We start from the raw sequence: 8,966 nt of genomic DNA on the forward strand, positions 1-8,966 counted from the left end.
ATGTCATCTTGTGAACATTGAAAAGGACATTACTAGGTAGCACAAAACGGATGTTCCAGCTTATGTAGGATCCTTTGAAAAAACTTATAGTGATCTAAACCTAATTTGGTGTCAATAGTCTCAACTCTTCTTGTTTGTTGGGGCCATTCCAATTGGGTTGCTATTATGATGGGATCGACATCTCTTGCAACCTTTGACTTTTCTCCAATAACTTTCATAAATCAATTACATTTACAATAATTAATTCATAAAAGAAAGATTAAATTTATTTTTAGTTGATAAACTTAAATGTAATTCTCTTTAAGACAAAGAACTTTGTTAAAATTATTTTAAGATAAAGCGCCGTCTGTGGGAATCGAACCCACGACCACATGGTTAAAAGCCATGCGCTCTACCAGCTGAGCTAAGACAGCTATACATGTATATAAACATATCGACATATCAGATATTGTCATATCCGATACACGTATCGTATCCGTGCATCATAGCTTGTAATCTTTGACTTTTCTTCAATAACTTTCATAAATCAATTACATTTACAATAATTAATTCATTAATTCATAAAAGAAAGATTAAATTTATTTTTTGTTTATAAAATTTAATGTAAAATTTGAATGTAATTCTCTTAGAAGCATGGCTAGAAGCCACACCCTCTACCAGCTGAGCTAAGATGGCTATGTATGTATATAACATTTAATCAATTTTAGTGTTACATTAATATTTAATAATTAAGCTACTTCATCTTCTTATCATACTAACAATATAATAATTATGTTACCCATTTAAATTTAAATTTTTATTTTACTGAATAAAAATATTTTCTCGGGTCTTACATTCTTCCAAAAACACAATTGTCAATCTTAAAAATTGCACTTTTACCGTAAAGCACTTTCACTAATCCAATGTTCTTCCCTCTATGCTGCTTAATATGAAAATTCAATATCCTTACTGACTTAGCTTCTAAAGATGAGTCATCTCTAATTTGTACGTTAACCACTTTTAATACATGGTAGACATCTAGAACATACTTCCTCAATTGAGACATGTGAAACATGTTATGCAATTTAGCTAATTGAGGAGGCAAAACAACCTCATAAGCAACGCGACCAATCTAAGTACCTGATAAGGTCTAATAAACTTATTTATAAATTGTGTTGTAGTCAGTTGTAACAATTCCATACTTAATGTACTAATTATTCGTCCTGATACCAATAGGAGAAGTTCTACAATTTCTTTCATATAAAGCTTCATATGGAACCATTGTGACGTTGGCATGACAACTATTATTGTAAATGAACTCTATTAGCATTAGATGCTGGAAAACCCCATTAGACGAGCCTGAATGTAAGTAGGTTTTGATGATAACAAAATCTATAATGAAACAAAAAAGATAAGTTAGGATAGTTATGTTCCAGGATAGCTAATATGTTCTTGGATAAGCATTGGACATAGGAAATGCTAGCTAAGGTAATACCTCCTTAGATGCTTATAAATAACCATTAGACGACCATGTAACTTACTATGAATATATATATATATATATATATATATATATATATATATATATATATATTTGTTTTATGGTCTTCTATTGAATAAAAGCAAAGTGTACAAAAGCAAGAGTAACACTAAGAAAGATGAAGCTTGAGGTATAAAGCAAACACGAAAGGAAGTGAAGCTTATATGAGCTCATTTAGAAGTACTGAATGAATGAGAGACAAGCTCAAATAGACAACTCAAGGTGCTAGACGACCCAAAAGTACCAAGGTGTTAGATGACTAAGGTCATCAGACGACTCCATCATTGTAGACTCAGTGAACTCAATTGATAAGAACATTTATTAGATGAGTTAACTTAATGAGGCAAATGATTAGACTCCTACAAATAGATGAGTCAAAGCAAAGTGTTAGACGAGTGAACGCGAGCACACAAAGGCACTAAATGAGTATCAATGCTAGACATGTCAAAGTCAACTCACTAAGTTGAATGTTGAATATCCTTACTAGATAATTACTTCCATTAGATGACTCCAATGAAAGAATGACTAAATGAAAGCATGCATCAGAAAATTCAAGTTCATATAGTGCGAACGAGAAATATTAAGTCACAAGGTGATGCAAAGATAAAGTTTGAATTGATCAAAGAAATCTTAAAGTTGAAATTGACGATCAAATTAATCAAGAGATTATTGGATTATCAAGTTATGAAGATTGTGTAGCAAGGGTCAACATTTTTAGAAGATATTTTGATTGAAGAAAATATTCACATTTCTTGAATATTTGATTGAATTGATACAAAAGGAAATATTCTCTCCTTGAAGATTACTAATGTTGTCATATATTTATCAACCAATCACGATAAAGAAAAAAACTTTGCAGATCAAAGACTGCAAGAGAATCTCCAAATGATTGAAGCCACAATGCATTATATTTGAATTTCAAATTGTTGAATGGTTGAAAAGGAAAGAAGTGATAATTCATATATGAAAGAAATATCAAGAACTTTCGGATAAAGAAAGGAGAAGGTATTGAAGATATGCTAAATTGAATATGCATCAATGGTTAAATAGTAAATGATGAACAAAAGAAGAAAAAAAAAAAGAAAATACAAAAGTGGTGAAACATTGCCAAATCAATTCTTGATAAGAAAAGAAAAGAGAGAATACCCTTTTAGCATTAGAGTCGCATTCATTTCTTTATAGAGTGATATTGGGTTAAGTGATAAACATTGTAATATCCTTCACATAGTGAAAAATATCCAGTGAGCGTGATTGTACTCTCTCACGTGAAAGATTATATTGTTCATTGTAAATGTGAGTTCTTTTTTTAGGGGAAGATTGAGAAAGATACTTGGGGAGGTTAAGCTTGCTATAACATGGGCATGTTTATATTTGTGTTTCCTAGAGAGGGTTAAACTCGTGATACCTGTAAAGGTTTATACTCATTGTAACCTGGAGAGGTTTGATACTTGTGCTAGTCATGGGATTTGGTTAGTGAATTTATTAAGGAGGTTGCTTAAGGGATGTAGCCTCAAGTGAAGGTGAACCAGTATAAATCTTTGTGTTCATTCTTCTCTACCTTATTCTCTAATTATCTATTCTCTTATGTCTGTGCAAAACGATTATAAAATGTCTACAAGCTCTATTCATCCCCCCTTTCTAGAGCCACCTTGCACCAACAAACTCCACCAAAGGTAAGATTCAGCCCAACCTCCTAGTTGATCTGGCATACAAGCCCTTAATACATCCTCCAAAGACTGGATAGTCCTTTTAGACTACCCTTGGGTTTGAGGATGATATGTCGCGCACATCCTTAATCAATTTCCCAAAGCTTCTTACAATCTCTACCAAAATCTAGACGTAAACCTCACATCTAAATAAAAAATAATATTGATCGACACCCTATGTAATCATACTATCTCTTTGATATACAATTGAGTCATCTTGTTCATAGATATTCTTTGATTAATTAGCAAATAATGCACTCATTTTACTAGTTGATAAACAATCACCCGCATTGTATCATGTCCTTATACCGATCTTGGTAAACGAGTGACAAAGTCCATAGAAATATTGTCTCATTACCATTGAAGAATGTCCAACTACTGCAACATACTTTTAGGTCTCTGTTGTTCAATCTTTGCATTTGTTGATTTAAGATAAAGATGGGTATCCAACATTAAATCACACAAAGAGGAAATTTTAATGATGATGAATTATGAAGAAAGTGATTAGAGTTCTGAAGAATACTTGGAATGCCAAAGGCATTTTGAAGTCTTGTAGAAAATTGTGTTGGAGTCTTGCAAATATGATTCATGTATTAAATAAGTGTAAGAAAGAGTTTAAATAATGAGTGGAAGACACATGGAACGCACCTACCTCATTAATATTCTGATGACTTTTGAAATTCTCTAAAAAAATGTCCTCACACTAGAATAACCAATAGTCAAGAGAGGTTATTTATCACATTGTGTGAATTTTTGGTGAGAAAGTGTGTTTTTATCTTGGCTATGATTTTGCGTGCTTCACTTGTTATTATTGGTTTTAATATCAAATTCAAGATAGTAATTAGATGTAGTACTTGTTTTAATATGACTCAATATAAAATTTTTCAGTGTGACTTTCTCTTTATTCCGCTGCTTTTGAGAATGACTTTTTTAACACTTTTTAGAAGATTAATACTTTGATATTTATTACTACAACGTGATATAAACTTAAGATTCATTAAAAACAACTTTTGAATAGCTAATAAGTCTTAAAAGTTGAAACTATAACTTCAAACCAATTCACCCCCTCTTGGTTTCGTTCAACCTCCTATTTTATTCTAACATTTGGCATCAGAGTTGGATTTTGATAGTTTTTCAAAATTAGATCTCAAAATGGTTGCAGAAAAGGAAACCTTTTGTGAGGGTGCTTGTACTAATTGGCGACCTTTGTTTGCTGGTGAAAATTATCCCTTTCGGAAAGTGAAAGTGCAAATTTTTCTTGAGTCTATAGATAGAGGTGTTTGAGATGTTGTTGTTTGTGGTCCATATATTCCTACGATAAATGTTAACAATGTACATGAACCTAAACCTTTTTCACAATGGACAATTGAAGAAAATCAAAGGGCTCAATATCGTGTAAGAACTAGAAATATTATTTCTTTTGCTTTCACCCATGCTGAGTTTTACATGATATTTTTCTGTAAAAGAGCGAAAGAAACGTGGGATGTACTTGAAGTTACTCATGAAGGCATAAACAATGTAAAAAAAGTTAGGAAAAATACTTTAATTCAAGAGTATGAGATGTTTTAGATGCTTCGGATAGAAAACATATATAATGCGTAAAAGCGATTCACTCACATCGTCAACTATCTCGTAGGTTAAGGTAAAACATTTGATATTGTTGAGTTAAATATATAATTTTTGAAATCCTGAAACATGCAACAAAAAGGTCACTTCCATAATAGAGTCATGAAACCTCACTAACATGTCCATGGCTACTCTATTTGGGAAGCTAAGAGAACACAAGTTGGAGTTGGGAAGACTCATTGAGGAAGAAGAAAAAAGGAAAAATAAATATTCAACCTTTAAATATGAAATTTCAAAAGGTAAGAGCCGTGAAAAGGGAGATGACTCAAATTGTTAAAACATGAACCTCATGATGAGGAAATTTACAAAGTTCATGAAGAATAAGAATAGAGGACGTCACAAAAGGTATACAAATGTTAACCAAAACCCTTTTTCAAATTACAAATGCCATGGATATGGTGAAACGGGCCATGTTAAAGCTGATTGTCCTAAGAAAAATGAAGAAAATAAAGGTAAGTTTTTTTTTTAAAGAAGAAAAAAGCCTACATAGCTTGAGAAGAAAATGATTCAAGTTCTTCTTCTAGCTTAAGTGATTTAGGTGAAGAAGCAAAAATTTGCTTAATGGCAAACAATGAATCCATGAGTAGCAAGGTTAGTAATTTCAATGACCCAAATCAATATTATGAATTGCATACTACTTTTCAACAACTTTATACTGAATCTGAAAAGTAGTCAACCTTACATAATAAATTAAAATTGAATATAAAGTTCTTGAACAAAAACTTGAACAATCTCAGCAAAAGGAAGATATGATGAGAAGAAAATTATCTAGTTTTAAAGAAGGTCAAACAATAATTTGTTAGTGTGAAAATTGCAAGATTTGTGAAAATAAAAGTATTGCTCTTGAAAAATCTCCTACAAAATTTTCTCTAGATCAAATTAATACTTTGAAAAATTAAAGACATTTTCTTTTCAATAGAAATGGATAAGTGTTTCGAAGCTATAATAAGAAGTTTTATAAAATAACTTTTGAAAAAGGAGAATCCTCTCTTAGACCAAAAAGTCTAACATTTTTTTACTACATAAAAGAGGTACACTCTTCAAATAAATGTTGGATTAAACATTTTGGTGTTTCAAATGAAAATATATACATGGATTCTCAAATATAAGTAATTTTGTTTCTAACCCTAAAGGACCAAAACAAGTTTTTAGGACCTGAGTTACTTTTCAGTTCTTTTGTAGGATGTCTTAAAACCACGGAAGTTTTTGTGGTATCTTGATAGTGGATGCCCAAGACATATAGTTCGAGGCTATGTAACTTATGTAGACAACAACGGATGGAAAATTCTTGGAAGTGGAGATATTGGTGGTGTTAAAACATTGAACATTCAAGACGTGCTTCTTGTTGAAGGATTAAAGCATAATTTGTTGATCATTAGTCAAATTTGTCATAAAGGCTTAAAAGTAACGTTTGAAAGTGACTATTGCAGCATTCATCATAAAGACTCAAATGAAGTTGTCCTTATTGGTAAGAGACACAATCATATCTATCTCGTTGACATTGATCATCCATCATCCAATATTATTACATGTTTAGTTGTAAAGGAAGAAGATCCATGGTTGTAGCATAAAAGAGTTGCTTATATTTATATGAAAAATTTAAGTAAACTAATATCAAAAGATTTAATAGTTGGTCTTCTAAACCTAAAATTTCAAAAAGACAAGATTTGTGAAGCTTGTCAAAAAAGAAAACAAGTGAAATATTCTTTTAAATCTAAAAATGTTATTTCTACTTCAAAACATTTAGAACTTTTGTACATGGATTTATATGGTCTTTCAAGGACAAAGAGTTTTTGAGGAAACTACTATGCTCTTGTGATTGTTGATGATTACTCTAGGTACACTTGGATTTTTTTTTCTTACATTGAAAAGTGAAACTTTAAAAGCATTTAAGAAATTTTCCAAAGTGATTCAAAATGAAAAATATTTGAAAATAAAAGTTTTAAGAAGTGATCATGGAAGTGAATTTCAAAATAAATCGTTTGAAACTTTTAGTGAAGAAAATAGGATCTCTCATGATTTCTCAACTCTTAGAACACCTCAACAAAATGGGGTTGTTGAAAGAAAAAATAAATCTTTAAAAGAACTAGGTAGAACCAAGTTAAATGAGAGTGATGTTCCACAATATTTTTGGGTTGATGTTGTAAGTGCGTCTTGCTATGTTTTAAATAGACTGCTAAAGATTTATTTTAAAAGTCATCCCTTACAAACTTTTTAAAAGAAGAAAATTAAATATTTCTCCTTTAAGAATCTTTGGAAGCAAACATTTTATCTTAAATAATGGAAAAGAAAATATTGGCAAATTTGATTCTAAAGCTAATTTCAAGATATATTATTAGGTTACTCATTATCCAGTAAAGCATATGGAGTCTTCAAAAGAAGAACATTGCATATAGAAGAATCCATGCATGTTGTTTCTGATGAATTTGGACCTTGAGGAAACCCCTCTTGAGTCAAACAAACCATCTGTAGATGATGTAGAAGATCCTCAAAAGAATTAAGGTACGAAAACTCTTAGGGGATCATCATTAGAAAATGTTATTGAAGATGTTTCAAAAGGAGTTACTACAAGAAGAAGCATGAACAATTTTTGTATGAATGTTGCCTTTATGTCACAAATTGAACCAATAAACATTGAGGTAGCATTACAAGATGATAAATGGTGTTATATGCAAGACAAATTGAATAAATTCTAAAGAAATGAGGTATAAGATTTAATTCCAAAAGAAGATACATATCAAGTCATTGGCACTAAATGGGTGTTTAGAAATAAGCTTGATGAAGATGGAAATATCACAAAAAAACAAGCCAAAGTTTTTTGCTAAATGATATTGTCAAGAATAAGGTATAAATTATGAAGAAACTTATGCTCTAGTTACGTGGTTAGAGGTTATAGTTTACTTCTTACATATGCTTCTACTATGGGTTTTAAACTTTTTTGAATAGATGTAAAAAGTGCATTTTTAAATGGCTATATCAAGGAGGAAGTTTCTATGTAGAGCAACCTCCTAGATTGAAAGATTTTGAAAATCATAACCATGTTTATAAATTAAAGGAAAAACTATATGGTCTCAAACTAGCCCTATTATTGTTGTATATAAGTTTAAGTAACTTTTTGATTGACAAAAACTTCTGAAGAGGTAAAGTTGATTCTACTCTTTTCATTAAAACTCTGACAATCATATCTTAATTGTTCAAGTATATGTTGATATTATTTTTGGATCAACTAACAAAGTTCTTTGTCAAGAGTTTTCTAGCCTAATGTAAATGTAGGGGGAGTTCAAAATGTCTATGATGGGAGAACTAACCTATTTTTTGGATTGAAATAAAACAAGTAAATATTGGGAGCTTCATTTATCAATAAAAATATTTCAATGAAGTTTTAAAGAAATTTAAAATTCATACATCAAAGGAAGTTGCAACTTTTATGGCCGATCACCTTGTGCTATTTAGATAAGGATGAATTTGGTAAACAACTGGATTAAACTATGTACAAAGGTATAATTGGTTTACTATTGTAACTTATTGTTAGTAGTAGACCAAATATAATGCAAAAATGTATGTGTTTACACTAGATTTCAATCAAATCCCAAAGAATGTCATCTTACAACTGTCAAAAGAATGCTAAAGTACTACCTTAAAGGAACAAAATTTTTTGGACTATGGTACTCTTTTAGTCACATAGCTTAATTGGGTATTATGATTCAGATCTAAGGGGAGGTAAAATAGATAGAAAAAGTACTAGTGGAACCTATCACATCTTAGAACGTTCTTTAGGTTCTTGGCACTCCAAGAAGCAAGCTTGTGTGGCTCTTTCTACCACTAAAGCTAAATACATAACAGATGGAAATTATTGTACACAAATCTTATGGATGACACAATAATTAGAAAATTTTGATATATTCTTAGCCATAAACACTAGCACAAAAATGACCTATAATGTCACCCATTCAATGTTTGCCCACGAAATACCCAACGTTAAAAATGATTGATGAAATTTTTGTAATTAAAACGCCAAAATTAACGTTGGCTAGCTCTCTTCCCGACATTAAGTACAAAATTAACATCGACCAATTGCAGTTGGATGTCAAATGACGTCGGCCTTCGAATATCAG

At 30.8% G+C, this 8,966-nt stretch overlaps 1 non-coding gene across 1 annotated transcript; it reads right to left on the reverse strand.

The window, feature by feature from the left end:
• Positions 1 to 340: 340 nt before the first annotated feature.
• Positions 341 to 413, reverse strand: TRNAK-UUU. The gene has a single exon. It is a non-coding gene; the product is annotated as a tRNA-Lys (tRNA).
• Between the last annotated feature and the right edge of the window lie 8,553 nt (positions 414 to 8,966).

This window comes from Vigna unguiculata, chromosome 4 (genome assembly GCF_004118075.2).
Source record: "Vigna unguiculata cultivar IT97K-499-35 chromosome 4, ASM411807v1, whole genome shotgun sequence".
In the NCBI taxonomy this organism is placed as follows: Eukaryota; Viridiplantae; Streptophyta; class Magnoliopsida; order Fabales; family Fabaceae; genus Vigna; species Vigna unguiculata.